Source organism: Suricata suricatta, chromosome 8 (assembly GCF_006229205.1).
Source record: "Suricata suricatta isolate VVHF042 chromosome 8, meerkat_22Aug2017_6uvM2_HiC, whole genome shotgun sequence".
Classification (NCBI taxonomy): domain Eukaryota; kingdom Metazoa; phylum Chordata; class Mammalia; order Carnivora; family Herpestidae; genus Suricata; species Suricata suricatta.
This window is the reverse complement of record NC_043707.1, coordinates 80,401,409-80,425,247: the sequence shown is the minus strand read 5'-3', so window position 1 is coordinate 80,425,247 and position 23,839 is coordinate 80,401,409. Positions and strand designations below refer to the sequence as shown.

The window sequence follows — 23,839 nt, the reverse complement described above, 5'->3', positions numbered from 1 at the left end:
CCCCCATCCCATGCACTGTAAGATTCATCTATCTTGATTTTTCTCCTGAAGCACCCACAAAGATTGATAATCAGTGATTCAGAGTTCAAAACCCCAGCACATCCCTTATCAATCCTCCAGATATGTCTGAATAAAGACTCTCAGAAGTGTGTCAGGCTGAGTGACTTTGTCATTGAGGTCAGCCTCATTGGGGAATTAAGTCGGAAATTTTAACTTTGCGTGATCCAAGTATCTTGTATCTCAATTTAGAGCATATGTAAAAATGATAAAACTATTAATTTGCTGAAGTATTCTTTGCCCTTGGAATTTCATCAAATCTGATTTTGCCTCACATTCTTACCCCAAGTTTTAAACATGAATGGTAGGAAGCTTTTATATTTTACTTATAAAGATAAAATTTTAAATTTTCCATATAAGTACTTTGGTTAATTTTTTAAAGAGTTTTCTTTGTTTAAATAGAACCTCTGAACTGTCCCCTTGTATAAAACAGATCAGAAGAGAATTATTATGGTTAGAGAAGGGGGCCCAGAACGCCCCCTGCTGGCCTCTTCCTTTTCTTCCTCTCCGCCCCCAGGGCAGGCGCCTTTCTTGAAAGCCACTGAACACAATTTGGTAACTACTGAATTAAAATGGTACAAAAGAGGGACCCCTGGGTGACTCAGTCCATTGAGTGTCAGACTTTGGCTCAGGTCAGTATCTCACACCTCCTGGGTTTGAGTCCTGCATCGGGCTCTGTGATAACAGCTCAGAACCTGGAGCCTGTTTCTAATTCTGTGTCTCCCCTCTCCTGCCTCTCTCTCTCTCTCTGCTCCTCTCCTGTCTCTCTCTCTCTCTCTCTCTCTCTCTCTCTCTCTCTCTCTCTCTCTCTCTCTCTCTCTCTCTCTCAAAAATAGATAAATGTTTAAAAATTTTTTAAAAAATGATACAAAAGAATATTTAACTGGACATCCATAGGGACAGCCACTCATCCAGGGCTCCCTCTTACTATAGTTGCCCCAACCACACCCTCATTCTCAAATGAATTATGCCATTAATAATGTGCTTATTCTTCTAGAAAACCCTTCCTCAATGTGTTGAGAATTTAAGGAGGGAAAGTATAGGCTGCATTATGTTCTTACTAAACATAGAGGATCCTAGCAGATAAAGGCGTACATGATTGTTGTGAGAAAAAGAAAAATTCTTTAGGTTTTTGCCTGTATTCTCCATATTGCAGCCATTTAGTAAAAATTTGGTCAGTCCACAAAAGAGATGATGGATCGGAGTTAGGAAGTAGTAACATTGACACTTGGAAGGCCACCAGGAACTCTGTGCTTTCGAACTTTTCATTAGTCTCAGGACCCCGCTGGTTAGTGGTCTTACTCCTCCTCCCGTACATGTGGTGTCACGTGGCCTTGGAGGCTAATGTAAGTGGACGGGTCATATCGCAGGCTTGGGATACGATTGGATTTAGGCTCGGCTCTTAGCACTTCGATCCTCTCCAAGAATCGTGCTCCTTTTGTGTCATCTACAGTTGAAAAACAGTGTTGCTTTATATTAGTTATATTTGAAATAATAAACCCGCATGTAAAAAATGCTAGTGCATAGGTATGCACAAGAATTTACTAAGACTAATTAAATTTGGCAAAGGGCAGCCTCTGTGTCAGGGTAAATAGATTGCAGGGGTATACAGGATGGGAGAAGAAAATATTAGAATATATTTAAAATTTTATAGCATTTTGCAGTTTTCCTGCTTTTGTATATATTATGATGAATACTTTATGCTATTGCAGTACCATAAGTACATAATTTATACATCTAGTGAAGTATGTTTTTTTATTTATTTATTTTTGAGAGACGGAGAGAGAGACAGTGTGAGCAGGGGAAGGTCAGTGAGAGAAGGAGCTACAGAATCCCAAGCAGGCTCCAGGCTCCGAGCTAGCTATCAGCACAATGCGGGGCTCGAACCCACAAACCGTGAGATCATGACCTGAGCCAGAGCTGAATGCTTAACTGACTGAGCCACCAAGGCACCCCTAGTGAAGTATGTTGTGGAAAGGTTTTACTAATGGGACGTGAAAACTACTTCATATAGTTCTCACTGCAGAAAAGTGAGTCTGTCATTTTCTTTTTTTTAAATGTTTATTTATTTTTTAGAGAGAGAGACAGACAGACAGGGTATGAGAGAGGAAGGGGCAGAGAGAAAAACACACACACACAAAATCTGAAGCAGGCTCCAGGTTCTGAGCTGTCAGCACAGAGCCCAATGGTGGGCTTGAACCCATGAACTGTGCAATAATCACCTGAACTGAAGTTGGACACATAACTGACTGAGCCACCTAGGGACCCCGAGTCTGTCATTTTCTTATTCACTAATTCAGATCCAAAGAGAGGGGGATAGGAACACAACAAAGATTCTGACACCAAGAGTCCTGGGTTCAGATCTCAGCTTGACCATTTACCACTCTGGTCATCTAGGGCAGGTTTATGTCTCTGAACAGCAGTTTCCTCATTTGTGAAAAAGGAGTCATTATCCCCATTATTTTAAATGAGGTAATTTATTTCAAGTACGTGCTAGAGTGTTTGGCACAATATAGTATCTATTACCATTTGTAAAAATCCATTATTCAAGTTTTCATCCAATTTGTCACATTTTTAGCTGTGTCAATAGAACATGGTTACATTAAAAATGTAAATAGTGTCTAGTCCCTTGGGCTAGAGAGAGATGGGTTTTCTTGTCCTTTTCGACTCTTGGACCATAAAGTCTATATGCTGCACTTATTAATCTGTGTACCGAGGGAGGAGGACCCTTGATTCTTGTCTTCATGGGCTCAGCTCTGCTCAACCATGTCTGGATTAATGCATGTCCACGTTCACATTACAGGATTCATTAAGAAAAGAAAAGTCAGCTCACACTATGTGGTTAAGGATAATGGAAATTTGCTTATTAGAAGTCTTCCGGAGAGAAAATTTCTTAATTACTTGCTTTCGATTAAAATGAAGGTAAATAGAAGCAATTCCGAAGCAAGCCTTGTGATTGTATTTTCCTGAACATAGTGTGGGAGCTTGACAATTAGGAAGCAATTTCCTGCAGTTCTCTTACATTTGTCTGAGTCTCAGACAGTTTGCAATCAAACTAATAAACAGGGGAGTCACCTCACATACTTTTTAGAAGAAGGCGGTACCTAAGTATGGAGTTTACCGAGAAAACATTGCATCAGCTCTGCCTAATTCTTTTAAAGGGGTAAGTAGGTTAGTTAGTCAAGGGACCGCTATTGACATAATGTGCCTAATTTTAGAAAAGCATTTGCAGGGTATATTGTGGAAACTCTACAGTCGACCTGGGAAGTGTGGTCCTGATCATATGGCAGTCAGGTAGGTAGAATTGTAACACAGTGCATATGTCAGGAAGTGATTAGGTAAGTAATGCCTTGAATGATTGTTTCTAGGGAGATAATGAATGGTGTTAACATTTTTGTGCAATAGGAGAATTTATTTTTAATTTGGACTATAAGAAAGTGGTGATTCTTCTGATTTTAGTATGCAAAATGCTCCGCAGATTACTAGAGGTAAACACTGATTGCTTCAGCAACAAAGCAGAGAGATCCAAGCTACACCATGACGCAGTCATTTTGTTCACAAAATAGTTATCAGCTGATAAAAAAAATGGTTACCATGGTCAAGGACATGAGCAGACTAGTACCATTTTTCTGATTAGTAAGGAAGGTCTCCAGGAGTGGTGTGCTGGGAAATAGATACCATAGAAGTAAATAACCGCTAGGGAATAGATGACAGCAAAATGTAGTAAGATTAAGAAGTGACAAGTTTTGAGTATTCACACCCTTTAAAAAATCTTATTTTAAATTTTTAGAACTTTTTATTTTTAAATAATTTTAGATTTACCGAAGAGTTGCAGGGTAGTACAGAAAAATCCCATGTTCCTTTCATCCAACTTCCTCTAAATTAACACATTATATAACCATGGTGCATTTATCAAAACTAAGAACTACAGACTTTATCTGGACCTTACCAGTTTTCCCACTAATGTCCTTTTTCTGTCCAGGATCCCATCCAACACACCACATTGCATTTAGTTGTCATGTTTTCTTAGTGTCCTCTGATTTGTGACAGTTTCTCAGGCTTTTCTTGCTTTTTTCCCCGGTGGCCTTTGTGTGTAATACAGTTCATTTAATTGTAAGTTTACTTTTGAGTCAGCTATAGGTTCATAATCATTGAAGCAAAGGGTGTTGTTTGTTGGATGGATATCCTATGGATAGAAGTTTCTAGGGAGATACCCACAAGGATTTGTCACTGGTTTTTGCTCTTCAACAGTTTTATTAATGCCTTGGAAAAGACTATTGCTGCCATGCAAATCATATTGGCAGAGATACAAAGCTGGGAGTTTGACAGATCTGTTGGATAATAGAACTACAAGGACTACAACATGATGCATCTGACAGCATAGAGCTTTATAAAGATAAATGTATGAGCCAGTATTTGTGTACCAAAAACCATCTCCACTGATGTGTGTAGGGTGACGTGGCCTAACAGAAGTTAATACTGAGCACATGGTTAGAGCTTTGGGTAATCTGTGTTCCTTTTGTGGACAGAATGGGACCCTAGGGTCGAACAGAAGTAACTGGATATAAGGAAGGTGTGGATATTTCCAGAGACACGTTCATCCCAAATCAGATAACTTGTCTAAACTGGAATGTGATAAAAGTGATGTAATTTTCAAGGGAAAATTTAGAATCACAAATAGTGCTGCCTAGGGAGGTATGAAGAGGGATGTGGAAAGGTGAGGCCAGGAAGAACTTCCAGCCCACGGAGGCCTTGTGTAAGGTTCCTGTACCTTGCCTAGGACAGGGGTGTGCCCTGAGGGTTAAAATGCACTCTCTAGGTCAGGGTGGAGGTGATTGAAGGTACAATCTGAGTCAGTGGTGTGATTCAACTTTAAAAACAAAACAAAACAAAAAAACCACAAAAACCTATTCAATTTTCCTTACAGCCATAGAAATACAGGATCCAACTCAAATGAACTAATCGCCTCACTCATGTTTACATTGATCAGCCAAATATAAAGTATGATGGTTGATTCTGGATATCAAACCCTGGGTTTTTTAAAGGCAGGCAAACCTGAGTGGTCAGAGAATTTCAAGCAAGCAATACCCAATGAGGAGCATGTGAAACACTAGAGGATACTTTGTCTGGTAAAGAGAAGAGGTAGAGGAATTAAGGCTACCATTTCCAAATATCTGAAAAGCTCTCTGTCATGGGAAAGTACAATTAGACTTGGATAAATGGGTAGACACTACAGAAAGATGAATTTTAGCTCAACATACAAAGTGAGCTACCGCAGGCAGAAGCACTCAAGTAGAAACATAATAAATACTTGGAGAAAGGTTGTCTAGCAGATTAAGTCTATTCTGCTATGACACCTGTTTCTGAATGTGACTTAGCTCACACTGAGTTAGCCATTATCAGAATGATATCAGTATGACAGGGACATTGTGTTGGGTCATTTATGGTTGTCATCAGACCTTTGACGTCTTGCACCATCAAGCACTGGTGGCGAAACCCCTTCGCACTGCCCTCAGACAGCTCAACACAGCCAGCGTGGAGGCATGCAGCACGGTGCCCAGTGTGAACGCGCTCCAGCTTCTTCTCGGCTAAGTTTGGCCATGTATTCCAACATGGATAGTTCTTCCCAATCTTTGTGATTTTTTTTTCATTAAACAAAAATCTACTTCCCTATACCTATTTTTTGAGGATTTAACATTTTAAAACCTGTTAGTGTTTTCTGTTGCTACTATTTTTGATATTGCCCTAGTTATCAAGTTGCATGTGTTTTCAGTGATTTGGCCCTGTGTGTATTTTGCCCGTAAGTCTGAGAAATTTTAGGGTGTAATTTGCAAGAATAAATGGTGATAGAACAGAATTATCTTTATTAGATGAGGGATTGGGTTTGTAGCAATGGTTCCCATCCTGACTGCACATCCTAATCGCTTAGGGAGCCTTAAAAACTTTAAATTCCTGTGGCCTACTTCATGGTCTCTCAGGGGAGGGACAGACAATGGTGTGTTTTTAACAAGCTCTTTGCAGCCAGACAGGAACCATCCTGCGAAGCTGTGATTTGAAATCACTAGATAGATGACCTTTCAGCCCTGCAGTCCTAAGATGCCACCCCTTTCCCGGCCATCTATTAGGATGAGGCACATGTAATCTTTGGAATAGTGAAGTAGCCAAATAAGCCTTTCAGTGTTGGCGTGGATAGCTGTCCCTACTGCAGTGGACTTCCGGTATTCAGCACAGTGTGTATGTGAGAGCCGCGGGAATTTTGTAAGACAAGCGTCTCTGCTTCAAATCACAAAATTTTTCATACCATTGATGTCGAGCCATCAAGAATCGTATGTTCATCGGGCTAGTTTAAAAGCTGAGCTTATCTTTCAGCAAGACAGTCAGAAATTTAAACAGATTAGGGACATTATGAGCCCAGAATATAAATTGGGAATTAGATGTCAATTTGTGACAATTTTCATTGCAGTGAACAACCCATTGGCACATGCATTTCAACATTATTGAAAATCCTTACTTGTGAGGTGTTATTAGACTAGGAAGGCTGGTGCAGGTTGGCATGGAGGTATGTTGACGCTGCAGCTGGTCATTGGCCTGGGACTTGCTCACGTCAGTTTTCACTGTCCTGTTTATAAAATCTGCTTCAAAGACCGTTTCAATCTCATCTTCCCTCTTCAGTAGTAAATGTAAATTCCATGGGGACTGCTTAACAGACAATTTCAAGCAGGCAAATCTTGAACTCTCCACACTAAATAGGGATCTAACTTTCCAGAAAGTTATCTCTAGCCATGAAACGTTTTCTCAGTCTGAAATAGGCAGCGGAACTACAGGCCTCCTGCTGTCGAATCTTGATAAGAGAAATGCCAGGAGGGTTAAAGCAGAAGAAAGAGAAAAACCTGACCTAAAGCTGTGCTTCAGTACTTTCAGCAAATTATAGGATATTTATAACCCATCCTGGCTTGTCTCACATGCAAGCAGGCTTATTGCAGCGGAACAGAGATCACGCCCTCCTTCACGTATGTTAAATGTCTGGCAAAACAAATTTAAAACAGGAACCTTAACTCACAAGTCAAAGATGGAAAAATATTCATTTTGAACACTTCCTTGAAATGACTAGGACTGTTCAGCAACTGACCTCAACTGCCAATGAATTAGAATCTCATTAGAACAACAAGTGACACGTTTCGGAGCCGAGAACACTGCACTTTGCAGCTACTAGCTTTAAAGTCATCACCATTTACCTTAGTTTCTTGGCCTTGTGGTCTTTACAACAAAGAGTCAGACCAGAACTGTGCTTTTCCAGTTCTTCTGTGGACAAAAGAAATATTTTTGTGTGTACAAAATCCTACCTTTTGGGATGCATTTGTGTAAGTAAGACAGAGGGCTGAGGATTTATCCTGATAATTCAAAATAATAACAGTGATGTAGGAAAGGAAAAGGGAGTGAAAGCCAGTCCCTGTTGGAAAACCAGAATCCTTGCTACCCTCCACCCAAGCAACAGAGTGAGGTAAAGAGAGAATTTTTACTAAACCCCAAATTCTCGTAAATGAGACTTAATTGAAACTTTCCAAAATCTCAACACTACTTCTTAAATGAGAGACTTGAATCAGGAAAAATCAAATAAATGATTTCACAGAAAGTTTACTGAAAATATAAGCAAGAAATAAGATGGGAGGAAGAACTGGGGGGGAGAAATGGGAGAAGAAAAAAGAGAACAAGGATGGAGAGAGGAGAGTTAATGTGATCCATTGTATGCAGCAGCAATCTTAGAACTATCATTAGAAATGATCTTCCTTCAAGAAGGTGTGGTATATATACACAATGGAGTATTACACGGCAATGAGAAAGAATGAAATCTGGCCATTTGTAGGAAAGTGGATGGACCTCGAGGGTGTCATGCTAAGCGAAATAAGTCAGGCAGTGAAGGACAAAAACCATATGTTTGCACTCGTAGGTCTAACAAGAGAACAGGAGAAACCTAATGGAGGACAGGGGGAGGGGAAGAGGGAAAGAGAGTTGGGGAGAGAGAGGGATGCAAAACCTGAGAGACTATTGAATGCTGAAAATGAACTGAGGGTTGAAGGGGAAGGGGGAGGGGGAGGGGGGGAAAAGAGGTGGTGTTGATGGAGGAGGGCACTTGTGGAGAAGAGCATTGGGTGTTGTATGGAAAACAATTTGACAGTAAACTATTAAAAAAAGAGAGAAATATCTCTTCCTTTTCCAGGAAATCAAATATTAAAACATTTGTTCTTATTCTACTCTACTATGAGTTCCCTCTAGTATGATTCATGTTCTTCCAGAGTATTACCACATACCTAGCACAAAGTCGCTGCTCAATTAATTGGGGAAGGGGGAGGTGGCAGGGCAAGGTGAGCTTTTTGAATTTTTAATTTAATTAATTTAATCTTTGACTAAGCATTTTATGCACAAGTGTTATGGGCTAAGTTATGTCCATCTAAAACCCATATCTTAAAGCCCTAGCCCGCAATGTGACTGTATTTGGAGATAGGGCCTCTAAGGAGATAATTAAGGTAAACTGAGGTCATTAGAGTAGAGCCCTCTTCCAATGTGACTGATGTCTTTGTCAGAAGAGGAAGAGAGATGCAGAGTCCACGCACACTGAGGAAAGGCTATGTGAGGACGCGGCTAGAGGGCAGCCATCTGCAAGTCAGAGACAGGGATCACACCAGAAGCCAATCCTGTTGGCACTTTGATCTTGGACTTCTAGCTTCCAGAACTGTGAGAAAACAAATTTCTGTCATTTCAGCCACCCCATCTCTATAGTATTCTGTATGGCAGCCCCAAAAAACTAATACAATCTGGTTCAAAGATGTGTGAAAAGAAGTAAAGGAACCTCATTTAAAACATTCAGGAAATCCTGAAGGGGGAACTCACACATGAGCTACTCATTGTAACGCTCATTGCCAACAAAAGAAAAATAACAAGGGGAGACATTTTTCACATAAGAATTTCCTCTCTTGCTCGTAATAGAAAGAAGGATGACCCGTCCTTGTCCCAGGAACAAGGCACTAATCACTGCTTGCAGCCAGCAGAAAACCACCACAATCTGGAACTCTTGTTATTCTCCACCAAACTTTTGTTTAAAACCACCCTCCCCAATTTCCTCCTCAAACCCCATGAAAGCTGACCTTCCCTTTATCTTCTCGGACTTGCCTACCCTTCACCATAGCTTGCCTGTCCTGAATTGCAATTCCTCTGCCATTCTCAAGTAAACTCATGTTGCTAGTAAAATCACTGACGATTTTATTTTTAAGATTGACCAATTAGAGCACCTGGCTGGCTCTGTCGGTAAGAGCATTTGACTCTTGATCTCAGCGTTGAGAGTTTGAATCCCACATTGGGTGTAAAGATTATTTTTTTTAAAAAAAAGATTGACAGATGAAAAGTATCACTACTACCCTTGTCTCTTTCTCAAATGGTTGTTCCCTTCCCCACCTTTAAATTCTTCAGCAGAAGGGCACCTGAGTGGCTCAGTCTGTTGTGAGTTTGAGCCCTGTGTCCGACTCTGAGCTGATAGTGTGGATCCTGCTTGGGATTCTCTCTCTCTCTGCCCCTCCCCTGTTCATGCTCTCTCTCTCTCTCAGCATAAATAAGTAAAACTTAAAAAAAATTACAAAAGTAGTTGGCAGAATTTTAGTGAATGATATTCTTATAGACTTATGACTAATATGTCTATTAGCAATGCAGTGAAAACTAATGGGCTGTACAGCACAGTGATGTTCTTATGACCACAAAGCATTCAGGGCTTTGAACCCTTACCCTCTTTCCCTCTTCCCTTATGGCAACTTTCATATTTTTATATAGTTTTTACAAATTTTTTTTATTATTTTTGAGAGACACAGAGAGATGGTGCGAGCAGGGTAGGGTCAGAAAGAGAGGGAGATACAGAATCTGAAGCAGGCTCCAGGCTCTGAGCTAGCTGTCAGCACAGAGTCCGACGCAGGGCTTGAAGCCATGAACCGTGAGATCATGACCTGAGCCGAAGCCAGACGCTTAACTGACTGAGCCGCCCAGGGGCCCCAATGTTCATATTTTTTTAAAAAGTATTTTACTTGTTTCCTTTTACTTGTTCTTTAAAAAAAAAAGTTTACTTATGTATTTTGAGAGAGAGAGAGAGTGCATTCCCATGTGTGAGCAAATGGGGGAGGGGCAGAGAGAGTGGGAGAGAGAATCCCAAGAAGGCTCCATTCTGCCTGCACAGATGCTGACATGGTGCTCAGTCCCATGAACCCTGAGATCATGACCTGTGCTCAAACCAAGAGTCAGATGCTTAACTGTCTGAGCCACCCAGGTGCCCTCAATTTTTATATTTTTAAAAATAGAGTTTAAAATTTTTTCTCTGCCAGGTTATCAGCAACTACTGTAACTATTAGTGTGCTTATCACCACCAGCTGTTCTACTTGTCGCTGAATACCAACTCTGGTAAAATTGTTTATAAAATAAGAGTCAGTAAAGTCTAAGGAAGAACCAAGCTTTTTTACATGAGGAAAACACACGGCCTTTGATCCCTCTTTTGCCTTCTCAGAGGTCGTTTATCTTTGTTTTCCAGTTTCTGGCTTTATTTTGGTACTTGGGGTTGTCGGACAAGTAATTTCCAGTTAGCATTTTGTACTTGTAACTGACCAATCTTCCTCAATGATTTCATCATCTAAAATTTACTGGCGTTCCCAGGAGATGGCATCGGTCTGCCCGATAGCTTAGAGTTAATGGCCGCATGTTGCTTGCCTTTGAGAGTCCCACAGATGTCCACTCTCAACCCGTCAGTTCTGCATGACTCCCCCGTGATTCACTATCTTTTCCTGATGGTTATTACAGAAAGCTAGTTGGAGCAATATATTAAAAGTTAAATAAACAAGGAGCCCCTTTACTTAGGTGTGAGCCTTCCATCATTAGACGTGCATGTGATAGTCTCCTGAAAAGCTCATGATGGGCAGCGCTTGAGCCAAAGGCTAGAGTTTGAAAGCCCCCCTCCCCCCACTGCCTGCCAAGCCTTGTCACTATCACAGATCACAACAGATAGCACAAAAATGTTTCTAAATACTCCCTCCTAGTCTAGAAAGGGAGTAGCAGCTTTCTTGCCCCTTAGTTTGAACCTAACCAGACAACAAAATATGACAGCCACGCCTCTATGTTCTTCATTTTTGGGACACACAAGTCCAGAGTCTGACAGGCCTGACTTCAAATCTGAATTCCAGCACTTACTGGCAAAATGACTGGATTCAAATTTCTTTACATCTCCAAGTCTCATTTTTCCTATATGTAAAATAAGAATATTATTAGTAGCTACCTCATAAGGTTGGTATGAGGGTTAAGTGTGATGGAGTATGTGCAGAACTTCTTACAATGCCTTGCAGGATAGTGCACTCAGTAGCCGTGCTCATTATAACCCCTTGGTGTCCAGTGCCTAGCACACAGATTCACCAGAGGTGAGCAATTCTTTAGCTTAAAGACCAATTTAGGATATATTCAATATTTATGAACCACTTTAAAAGTGGAAATTTAAAATACACTTAGGTCTGTTGGAAAGAATATATATCCATACAAATTAAATTACCTACTTTATTTAATGCAAGAGTGTCAGAAAACAGCTTATTACCCACAAAAATTTTGCTATCATGATACAACTTTCTAATCTTTCATCCTTAAATTAGCTCATGGGCCAAAAAGGGCTCTTAGAACATGGATCGCTCAGCTCGGGAACACAGCTAGTGGGCTGACAGATCATTTGACTGATGGGACTGACCCATATCTTGTCATCATTAATAAATCAACAGGTAGTACATGAAACCATACTCTATACATTTAAGATTATTACTTCAACTCTCATTCTTCTTCTGACCACAAAAAATCTTTTGTTGAACAAACCCACATCTTTCTTTTTAAAGAGATTCTATAAGAAATGTTTTTAAATGGTGATCTAATGCAGATTTTTGAGGCAGGTCTCATCCTAGAGATATACATTATAAGGGCCCCAAATGACGCCAAAGTTAGAGAATTGTTGCTCTAAAATACAGAGGCTGGATTTTCAAGCTTCTTTCTTAAGCTGTCTGATTTTTCGTCCTTACGTTTCCCAAACAAGAAACCAGTACAATGTTAATCTAGAACAGCAATTTCAAACCACAGGTACCACCTGCTTCAGAGTCTCACTTTGGGATTGATTCCAAATATATGGAGTGAGTCTCAGATCATTCAGAAGTTTCTTAAGGAATCCCTTTCTGGAAATCCTGATATCATCAAAGTTTTTTGATTGCTTAGTCTTTCTGAATAGAAGGCAGATCTCTTTCTTTCATTAATTCTTTTCTTCAAATGTAGATTTCAATGTTTTATCCTAGTGTGGCCTTAAAAGAACATCTGATCTCAAACCTTTATCTGCTAGAGTACTTGACACTCTGACAGATAATGAAACATCTGGAGCCTTCAAGACCAATCTAGAAATTTTATATTTGTAAAACTTTCTTATTACTCTAGGATCTGGATAAACAAATCCCATTCTCTATGCAGAGTTAAATCAGACAACTGTCCTAGTGCATTAGCACAGATTTGAAATACTCTTCAGCTCTGCTCACCTCTATAACCCACAGCTTTACAGAGGCACATTCCACTTTGCCTCAGTAAAGCCATCTTTTCCCCAGGCCATTTTCCATGGCTATCACCTCAACTGGCTCAGCCACTTTTTAAGTTAAATGATTTGGTTTCTATGTAGCCAAAAGGGCTCAATTGGTTTCTTGTTAGGTGTCTTCAATATTCACATGCATGGGGGCAAAAGAATACTTTTCTTAAGGTCATCACGAAGGTGGAACTCTTTTTAAGTTAGTCAGGGCTCAATATTTAACTTCTCAGCAGAGACAGGTAACCTTCCTGTAAGAAGAAATGCAATATACAATTAATGTTTATTGAGTCAAAGTCTTAGTTCTCTAGGAGTAAAAAAACAAATAAGGCTTAAGACTTCACCTGAAGTCATGAGCAGGTTAATCACTTATTTTAGTGTCTCTGATATGACACGATAAGGGACATACTTGTAGGTGTTGAACAATGTGTCAGAAGAGCCTATGCAGCAAATTATATACTCTTCCTAGGAGGTGAGGCCCATGATGGAGGCTGAGGGAAAACATCATACAGAGAGTGGCAGCTGCATTTGGTTGCAGATGCTCTCCAGTGGTTGAAGGAGTTTTCTTTGTTTCACATGGTAGGGGTGAAGGAGATTGAGTGGTAGGGAGAAAGGTCTACTTGTTCATTTCCATCTTTTGTGGAGTATTTCACTTCTGGGAATTAAAGTTGAAGGTTCAATTTAAGATCCATCTTATCGTTCTCAACTGGCAATAACTTGAGATGCCCCAAATGACTTTTTATACTTTGGTTACACATCGTGATGATGCATCTGTAGCTATTGCAAATGGCTGAACCACTTGCCAAATTTTGAAAAGTAGGTCATCAATCCAAAGAGTGTGACATTGAATGCACACACAGCTGGGAATTACAAATGCCGTTTCAATTCCAGATTCTTCATCTAAGACAATTTGCCAGAATCCTTTGCATAAATCAATGGTTAAGATTCATTTTAAAGTTCCCCAGTGATCTAATGGTGCAACTTCTCTGGTTATTGACTATGCTTAGGTATCCCTAATCTATGCAGAGTCAAGATGTCCAGTTAATATGCTTAGACCACTGTAAAAAAAAAAACACACTAAGAATTTTCAGAGAAGGGTTAATTACTGTTAATTACTTCTAGAAGTGTTATTTCTTTCACTTTCTTTTTCCAAATAATTTAAACGGGTAATTTCTCAGAAACTCTATCAAGAATTCATCTATGTGCTCTATCAGGTCTTTAATCTGTATAGCCTCTTGTGACAAAATAATTCTTCTGACTTGCTCTGAATAATTTCTGTGAGTTCACTTAACACAGACATAATTTTCTCCCTGTCTGACTGAGGAATGCCTTTAAACTCCTTTAATTACTCTGGGCCACATTCTTCCAGAATAGCACCAACGTATCTGTAACTGTTTCCTTTAATAATTCTGGCTTGTCACAGTGGGTATATAACAATGACTACCTCTCACGGAGTGGCCCACACTCACAGTGTTTCTTGCACACTATCAATTTGATCCTTAGGACAACCTTGTGATGTGTGTATCATTACTACTTTATATAAGTGGTGTTAAAATAACAGTGCAAGGGCAGTAAACAAAGGTTACTAAACTAGTACCTGGTAAGCTTGGGATTTTAACCAGAGTCTCTGTTTTCCAAAATCTATTTTAATAAGACTCCCAAAACAATTATTTGGTTTAGCTAAGTCCTTTGCTTATTTATAGAAACTACCTTAAATTAAGCAAATTAGTTAGAAGTATTTTGATTGCTAGGGACAAAAAAACCCAACTCAAGGTAGTCTAGTCAAAACTAGGATGTATTGGTTCTATTTTCTGCAGAGGGAACAGTGATGCCTCTGAGCTCAGGCACACTGGGGCTGTGGACTCTTGCTCTGCTAGGTCTCTCTCTGCCCATCTCTTACCTTTTCATTTTACACACCAGACAACAAATGCTGATAAAGATATGGGTGTGCCTGGGTAGCTCAGTTGGTAAGGCATCAGACCTTTGATAAAGATATGGGCACTGTTGGTGGGAATGTAAACTGGCACAGCCACTTTGAGAAATAGTATGGAGTTTCTCAGGAAATTAAAAGTAGGGGCATCTACTAGTCAGGTAGGTGTCCAACTCCTGATTTTAGCTCAGGTCATGATCTCACCCTTCATGGGTTTGAGCCCCGTGTCAGGCTCTGCACTCAGAGCAGAGCCTGCTTGGGATATTCTGTCTCTCTCTCTCTCTCCCTCTCCGTGCCCCTCCCTCTCTCTCTCCCTCCCTCCAAATAAATTAATTAATTTTAAAAAATTAAAAGTAGAACTATCATATGATCCAACAACCCCATTCCTGGGTACATATCCAAATGAAACAAAACCATTATCTCAGAGTATCTGGATTCCAATTTTCATTGCAGCATTATTCACAATAGTCAAAGTATGAAAATGACCTAAGTGTCTGTCAGTGGAAGACTGGATCAAGAAAATGTGGTATATGTATACAGTGGAATATTATTAACTTGAAAAAAGAAGGAAATCCTGTCTTTGCCAACACATGGATGAAATGCCATCCAGGAGGGCATTTTAAGTGAAAAGAAACAGAGAACTATAGATACCGCATGGTATTCATATCTGGAACCTAAAATAAATAAATAGTTTGAAAAAGTCAAATTCCGAGAAACACAGAGTAGGAAAGTAATTGCTGGGGAGTGGGGAAAATAGAGAGGTTAGTAAAAGGCTACAAACTTTCAGTTATATGTGGAACAGGTTATGAGGATATAATGTATAACATGGTGACTGTGCTTGACAATACTGTATTGTAGAACTAAAATTTGCTAAGAGAGTATGTAATGCCCAAGTCGCAATATCCTCAATGACCAGAGACCACCAGGGACCGAGGCACGCATGCAAAGGCAAAGGGCTTTATTACGGGCTTGGGCTTGGGCTCACAGACTTCACCAGCACAGTGGGTCCGTACTGAGAGCCCCGAACAAGGGCTGAGCAGGGTTTTTATGGGGTTTAGGAAGGGGGAGTGACAAGAAGTTGTGACATCCAATCATTATTGTATAACAGCATTAGCAGTAACTCTAACCATACACATTGTCCAGAGTGTTCCTTACTTTTTGGCGGGACCCAATTACAACATTTAGTATACCTTTAAAATCAACCAATTACAGGGCGAGCCTAGGGTCTTGTTTGGCGACTATCGGGTTAAATTTAACATTAGGTAACAGGGTCCTATCTAAAGTTTCCATCTACAGGCCTCACCCTCAAGAATGTGGAGAGTGGTAGCTCGCCTTCCCCGATTCCGTGTTGCTGCAAAGGTGGTCTCTCTTGCTCTATGCAATGTGTAACTCCCTGATAGTTTCGGGGAACTGAAACCTAGACCTTCTAGAACAGAGGGAAAACTTAAAGCCTGTCATGGTGGCTGTTTGGTTTAGACTCATGTCCTTACAAGTAGAACTTATGTATTCTTATCAAGAATATTTTTAAAGGGCGCCTGGATGCCTCAGTCGGTTAAGGGTCCAACTTCAGCTCAGGTCATGATCTTGAGGTTTGTGGGTTCCAGCCCTGTGTCAGGCTCTGTGCTGACAGCTCAGAGCCTGGAGCCTGCTTTGGATTCTGTGTCTCCCTCTCTCTCTGCCCCTCCCCTGCTCACACACTCTCTGTCTCTCAAAAATAAATCAACATTAAAAAAATTTAAAAAAAAAAGGAGTATCTGATTTTCCTAGGCTGCAACTATATTTCCTTTTTCTACATTGCACCCAGCGTGATGTTTGGCACCCAGCAGATGTCCAAACACTAATCTTGAAAGTACAAACGTGTTTCACCCATTTTTACCTTCATCCTACTGCTTCGATTGCAAAATAAAGCATTGGTCACTATTTTCAAATAAACCTGGAAGAATTCATTGAACCTTGGGAAGAGGGTACTAGCTCACTGCCTATAACTGCGGCTTGCAGAAGCTTATCACAGGGTTAGAAGAAACCGATGTACGACTCTTATGAGTATCAGAGGTTTCCTTTTATTGGAAAACTTCTGCAGTTTTGAAGGTCTCTTGTAATTTAAAGACCTGAGTCGTAGTTTAGTTAACAGGCATCTAAATCTGGCACTAGAAGCGGTTTTACAGTGTACCTGCCCAGTGTCTCATCCACAGATGTCCCCGTGTCTCCTTATGTTTGATAGTTGCCTCACCCAAACTGAGAAACTTAGGTTTCTGTCTAAATTAGACTGGCATCGTTCAGTATATTGGCAGCATCTTAAAATCCACTCATTTTTAAGAACATGTGAATTTGAAAAAGAGTATATATGCAAAGTGTTGGATTAGGAAAGTTCCCCACAGAGTGTCTGGGTATATTCTATCTATAGCATTTGGCAAATCCATAGCTGTCACTCAAAAAAAAAAAAAAAAGATAGCTAATGTTCAAGTTAATCTGAAATATCTACTTGAAGCCTGATATATTTTTTCCAAGTTGGTCTGGAAACTAAGCAGTTTATACTTAGGGGATAGAAAGGAGGGGAAGGAAGGGAAGTGTTTCCAGTAATTTAATTCCATATACTTTAAATTTTACATTGAACGTTAGAGAGCTCCTCAAGCAAATGGGGGATATTAGCCTACAATTTTACATGAGATTTGATGTGTAAAAGCTCCCAAATAAGACCTGCAACTACCCTGGACATTAAATAGTCATTCTTGTTTTAATTAACTCTAATACCCAGGCCCAGATTCATCTCTATTTCAGACCATGAATAACCAAATACTGATGATCACCTTTGCTGATTGAAGCTATTGTCTTAATTCTTTTGGGCTGCTATTATAAAATTGCAGAAACTGAGTGGCTTACAAACAATAGAAATTTATTTTTCATAGTTCTAGAGGTTGGGAAATACAAGATCAAGGTGCCAGCAGATTCAATATCTGGTGAAGGTCTGCTTTCTAGTTCATAGGCTGAACCTTCTCACTATGTCCTCACTGTTAGAAGGGTCTAAGGAGCTCTCCTGGGCCTCTTTTTTAAGGGCACCAATTTCCTCCTGAACACCCCACCTTCTAAAACACAAACATTTGGGCAGACACAAACATTTAGATCATGGCAACACTGAATCAGAAGTCAATAGGATTTAGGAGGTTGCAGCTGGGTAGTTTTTTGGGGGTTGGGTCCGGAGTTTATAAAAATCTTTCCTGGGACTAAAGCAGAGCTAAAATTCACTTCCTTGATATTTGAAAACTGTCCTTTGTTTTATAGACAGGGCTTTGATGAAGACTAATTCTGATAGACACTCTTGGTTGCCCACCCTGAATCTTTTCCGTCAGAACCTTGATTTTGTTTAGATATATCCTTGTACCCCATGTAGTCATTGTTATGCCCAGATCACAGTATCCTCAATGACCAGAGACCACCAGGGAGACCGAGTCATGCATGCAAAGGCAAAGGGCTTTATTACAGGCTCAGGCTCACAGACTTAACCAGCACAGTGGATCCGTGCTGTAAGCCCCGAACAAGGGCTGAGCAGGGTTTTCATGGGGTTAGGGAAGGGGGAGTTACAAGAAATTGTGACATAGGTACAGTGACCCAGTCATAATGGTACAAGAGTATTGGCAGCACCCTTAACCATACACATTGTTCAGAGCATTCGTTACTTTTGGCAGGACCCAATCACAATATTTAGAGTATCTTTGAAATTAACCAATTAAAGAGTGAGCCCAGGGTCTTGTTTGGTGACTAATGGGTTAACTTTAACATTAGGCAACAGAGTCCTATCTTTAGTTTCTATCTACAAGCCTCACCCTTAGGAATGTGGAGGGTGGTTGTTGGCCTTTTCTGATTGGGTGTTGGAAGGTGGTCTCTCCTGCCTTGGGCAGTGTGTAAACTGCCTGATAGTTTCAGGGAAACTGAGACTTAGGCCTTCTAGTTCAGAGGGGAAACTTAAAGCCTGTCATGGAGTCAGTTTGGTTCATACCTGAGTCCTTTCAGTCATGTGTTTTCAGGAGAAGCTGATCCCAAATCCAGCTCTAGGGATGAGCTTAATTTCAGTAAATATCAATCACTCTCTTCGGTAATATTTGGTTCAGTGAAGGACAGGTGACTCAGTCATAGCCAGCAAAATCAGAGGCAAAATCTTCTGGGTGAGAGAGAGAGTGATTCTGAGGAGCATTTCTGAGAGAGAGTTATGAGAAGATACATTATTATAGTCCTCTGAATATTGTTCTATCTGAATAGAACAGTTGTGATACCTGGAGCAGCTGCCAGTTTGCTGCCAGCCTGAGGGTAATGTTGATACTGAGAAAGGCGCAGCAGAGTTGGAAAGAACCTGGGTCTTTGCTAACAATGGTAAGCCACTCAATCACTTAACTACCTCCAGACTTCCTCCTTTGTGAGATAATAAATTTTCCTCTTGTTACACCATTGGGTTCCTTTTACTGCCAGTCAAATGGATCATACCTGATAAAATTTCTAAGTGGATTTGGAACATGGGTTGATTCCACTGTTGAAATAGCTTTTTTTGTGTGCTAGAACTTAAAATAATGTGAGTTTTAACTATTTTTATCAAAGATGAAACTGTATGAGATGGCTTAGTTGAATTACACCATTTTAGGAAGAACAAAGCCAGTCTGTGGAGCGATCTAACAAACTTCAGTGTCACTTATTAAACTGGGTTAAGAGCAGCTCTGTTTCTCAGGAGTGCTTTCAGATAAACTCATTTGCATAGTTTTAAAGTACTTTTAGAAGCAAGGTTTGTCATGAATTCAAATAATTATAACCTTTTCTCGCATATATTTATATCCACATAGGAAAAAGCCTTCTAACATTTCCTCTTCTGAGTCTGTAGGGTAATCATGCTTGCATGCTGTTGTAATTTCAGTGGCCCTAAAGAAAAAACACTTAAGGATATTATGGAGAAAATTTTAAAGATGTACTCCCCAGACCCAGACCCATTCCCATTATACCTGGACCAAATACCCACACATATATCACACGTTAAGTATATAGAAATGCAGGGCTAGATTTCTGATGCACTAATTGAATATTTACTCTGTGATATGATGCAAACATCTATAGAATGTTTTTGAATTAGGTTTGAAGAAGTAAAGTAAATTTCAGGTGTTTTAGGAGGAGAAACATATGATGCTGTGGATAGAAGGATTCAAATTGAAGCAAACTAAATTTTCATCAGCAGAAGAGTGAATGACTGTGTTGGAATATTAAATAGCACTGAAAATGCATATATTCACATGAGTAGAGCATACATACATAAAAATGAACAGAAAAGAAGGTTGCAGAATAACATATGCAACATAATTGTATTAGTATGAAGTATGGGACCATATAAATTGAGTCTATTTTTTAGGGATATGTACATTTATGTAGGAAGTATAAAAAACTCATGGTGTTGATAATCACCACATTTATGAAAATTATACCTTTGTGTATTAGGAAGGCAAATGTGACTGGAGGGAGAAGCATTTCATACTTTAAAATTAAATTATATTGGAAATATTTTATTTCTTAAGTTAAATAATGAATACATGAGGCTTCACTCTATTGTTTTTGTGACTTTTTTTACCTGAAATTTTACATACATTAAAAAGGAAACAAAATAAAACAAAAAAAAAGTCTCACTTTTCTTCCCAGTGGGAGTGCTGACAATTTTCCCAGACCTGTGAGGACTAGAGTCTCACTTTCAGTCTAGAAGATTCTAGAATAGGTGCATTCATTATAATTTTTTCTAACTGTATAGGGGCAGAAGCTCCTTAATATTTATATAAGAGAGCTAGACAAATATGTGAGTCTAATTAGATTATCTGGCTGGCTAATTATAATTTGTTATTTTTCTTTTCATACATATCTAAGGTACTAGAAATCTATAGGTCTGATGTGCTAGACAGTACTCTAGCAGGCAGGTTGTACTATTTGGTTACTTTTCCCCTTGCAAAGAAATGAAAATCATCTTTATAATCTGCTATGTTTGGTTTGTTGTCCCACTGCATCTTACAGTAACTTCTCTTTTAAGCTGCACACCACATACCTCTCCTTCATGGCAGTTATCTTTATATTTACTTGTGTGGTTATTTTATCAATGTCTGCCTTCCAGACAGGATCGCAAGCTCCAAAATGGCAGAGACTATCAGATTTATTCTCTTGTATTCCGAGACCTTAGTAAAGTTTCTGGCACAGAATTAAGTGTTCAATATGTATTGGCCTAATGGATTGAACAGAATATGATCATATCGCTTTTTTCTTTTGCTCATCATAGCTTACTGATATCAAGATCTTCTCACATCTTTCCCAGTGACATGAAGGAAGAGTTTACTGTCTTTCTACCAAATCCTTCTGCTTTATTTTTTAAATTCTTATCACTACTTGACTATTTTATTTTCATTTTCCCCAAACTAAAGCCTGACTTGGGTATAAAAAGAGGTGATGTCAGGTAACATGAGGAAGGAAATAGGAGTGAGCCAGCAAAGAGGATACGCTCATGGTGGAGACTGTAGCAAATCCAGCCCTGAGAGAATGGGGACAGGGAGTTCATATCCCCAGCTGACAAGCTAGAACATGGTGGCAAGGATTGAGGGCATACTGGAAAGTAAGTAATTCAAGTCAGTTTGCAACTATCTCATTGCTCCTGTGGGTTCTGGGGACATAGTAGTGGTGATCTGAACTACGGAATCAGTAGTAGCCAGATATGATTCAGAAAGACCTAGGTTTTTTTTTTTTAAGGTTTTTTTTTTTTTTTTTTTTAAATTTTTGAGAGGCAGGGGCAGAAGGAGAGGGACACACAGAATCCAAAGCAGGCTCCAGGCTCTGAGCTGTCAGCACAAAGCCTGATGTGGAGCTTGAACTCATGAACTGGGAGATCATGACCTGAGCCAAAGTCAGACACTTAACTGACTGAGCCACCCAGGCACCCGAGAAAGACCTAGGTTTGCATCCTGCCTCTTCCACCACAGAAGTTCAGATGGTTTGGGCTGCAAGTAATGAAAAACCTGACTCTGACATGTCAAACGATAAAAAATATATATATTGACATAACTAGAAATCCCAGGAATAATACAGTTTAATTCAGTGGCTCTGGCTCTTTTTTTCTTTATATTTCTCTCCTTCAGGAAGTCCATGAGCTTTCCACTGTCTGTTTGCTTTGTCAGCATGTGGTCTCATTCATTGGTGACTGTGCATGAACATTGCCTTCCCAACACCAGCTTTTTTCTAACCTGGGAAAGCTCAGATTTTGTCAAGCATTTATCTTTCTATATCTTGAGGAAGTTTGACTCTCCACAGCTTAAAGGAAAATATTAATTAATCAAACCAAACATGATAATTCTATTATGCTTGCCAACTATTGGTTTAGTTATAGGCATGTGATATTATAGGCATGACCAATGAGAAATAAGGAATCTACTTATGATGCCCAGAACTGTGGTAGCCATCACCAGGAGACAAGTACAAGAATCAAGTCAACATGCCAAGCATGGAGGGGAAATGTGGAAAACACCTTTTAAAGGGCATTGCTTAGCTTTGGAATTAACTTACAACTCCCTATCTACCTTTAGACCTTTAACAATGCATTTTCCTAATTTGGAAGTCAATGTTAGTTGGGTGACTTATGTGCTGCCAAAAATCATTGTAAGGGAAGCCATGGCAAACACCTCTTATAGTTCCAGACTTTGTCTGTGCAAATCACCATGTTCAGAGAAAGAGTGGGATTTTATTACAAGAGCTGTCTCTTACAAGGAAGGAGACTATTTCCAGAACCCCAAGTCAACCTCCCTTTGTGTCTCATTGGCCCAGATGGGATCATATTCCTATTCTTGAAGCAATTCTTGTGTTCAAGGAAATGCCATGTGCTAATTGTCATAAGCCTGGAACCAATTACTGGATGTGGGGGGTGGTGGGATTATCTTTAGATGCTTTAGGAACTTTTCCTGAAGTGCAGGCTGGAACACAATGGAGTACTGTTAAAAAGAGGGCAGTAAGGATAAATAGTGAGTAGGCCAACAATGTCTTCTCCCCAGACCACTTGCAAACTGTGTTTATAAAATGGGAATAATTATTGTACCATCTTCGGGTGCCTCGGTGACTCAGTCGGTTAAGCATCTGACTTTGGCTCAGATCATGATCTCATAGTTCATGAGTTCAAGTCCCACAACAGGTAAACTCAGACCATGCTTCAGGTGAGCATTAGCCCTGCTTTGGGTAAAAACAGGAGCCCCACTTAGAGTAAGCCCCACTTCTCTCTCTCTCTCTCTCTCTCTCTCTCTCTCTCTCTCTCTCTCTCTCTCTCAGAGGGGGGGGGGGGGGGGGGGGGGGGGGGGGGGAAGCAGAGAAAGAGGGGGGAAAGGGAGAGGGAAAGGGAGAATTATTGTACCAAAATGAAATAACATGCTGCTTGACACTTAGCAAAGTACTGAACAAGTGTTAGTTATTGCTTTTTGATGGTATTTAGAAATTCTAGCCCCTTGCCCAGTCCTTTGGCATACAACTGGTACTCAAATAGCCCATGCTTTTATCTCATGTTATAATCAAGCACTTTTAATAGCAAGGAACAGAGAGAGAGTCACTCACCATTTCTTAAGAAAAAAAGGATTTAACTAAAGGACACACAAATTGAAAAGTGATACCTCTTTCCATTTGCATTTCTGCTTTAACAACACTAATTCTCTTTAAGGCACTGCAAAAGCATCTTATTGAATAAAGAGAAGGACACAAATAAGAAAGTGCAGGGAATAAAGTGCATCAATATATTTGGGGATATAACATCCATGCTACAAATGTCCTTAATATAAATAGCTGAAGAAGAATCTATTTACTTTGGTCATGATCTTAAGCTATGTCATATGTTACTATCTTCCCTTAGGTTTCTGCCCTGGTCCAGTCAGCTAAAGATTGAATCACACGGTCCACATACCTGCTGTGTTCTGTGGGATTATGGGTGGGGCAGTAGTCAACACAGTAATTCTGAGACTTTTCCAGGCCATCAGATTCTCATTGTGATCGCTATTCCCTCAGCTTTTCTTCGGGTCTACCCTCCAGCCATTTTCCCCATCTATTTTACCCATTTTACCACCTCTGTTTCTTCCCTTTTGCAGGAACAAATTTTCTCCAATATACAAACTGGAAATGCTGAGCCTTCCCAGCTCATTGCACAGCTAAGGTGGGGACATATGACCCTAAAGTAACCAATGGCACTTGAGCTCTGC

At 39.9% G+C, this 23,839-nt stretch overlaps 1 long non-coding RNA gene across 1 annotated transcript; it reads right to left on the bottom strand.

Moving 5' to 3' along the window:
• Window positions 1–1,177: 1,177 nt before the first annotated feature.
• LOC115299600 lies at window positions 1,178–18,954 on the bottom strand. Its single transcript, XR_003912256.1, has 5 exons — window positions 18,878–18,954; window positions 18,604–18,765; window positions 12,639–12,930; window positions 11,275–11,325; window positions 1,178–1,504 (listed from the first exon to the last, which is right to left on the bottom strand). It is a non-coding gene; the product is annotated as an uncharacterized LOC115299600 (long non-coding RNA).
• Between the last annotated feature and the right edge of the window lie 4,885 nt (window positions 18,955–23,839).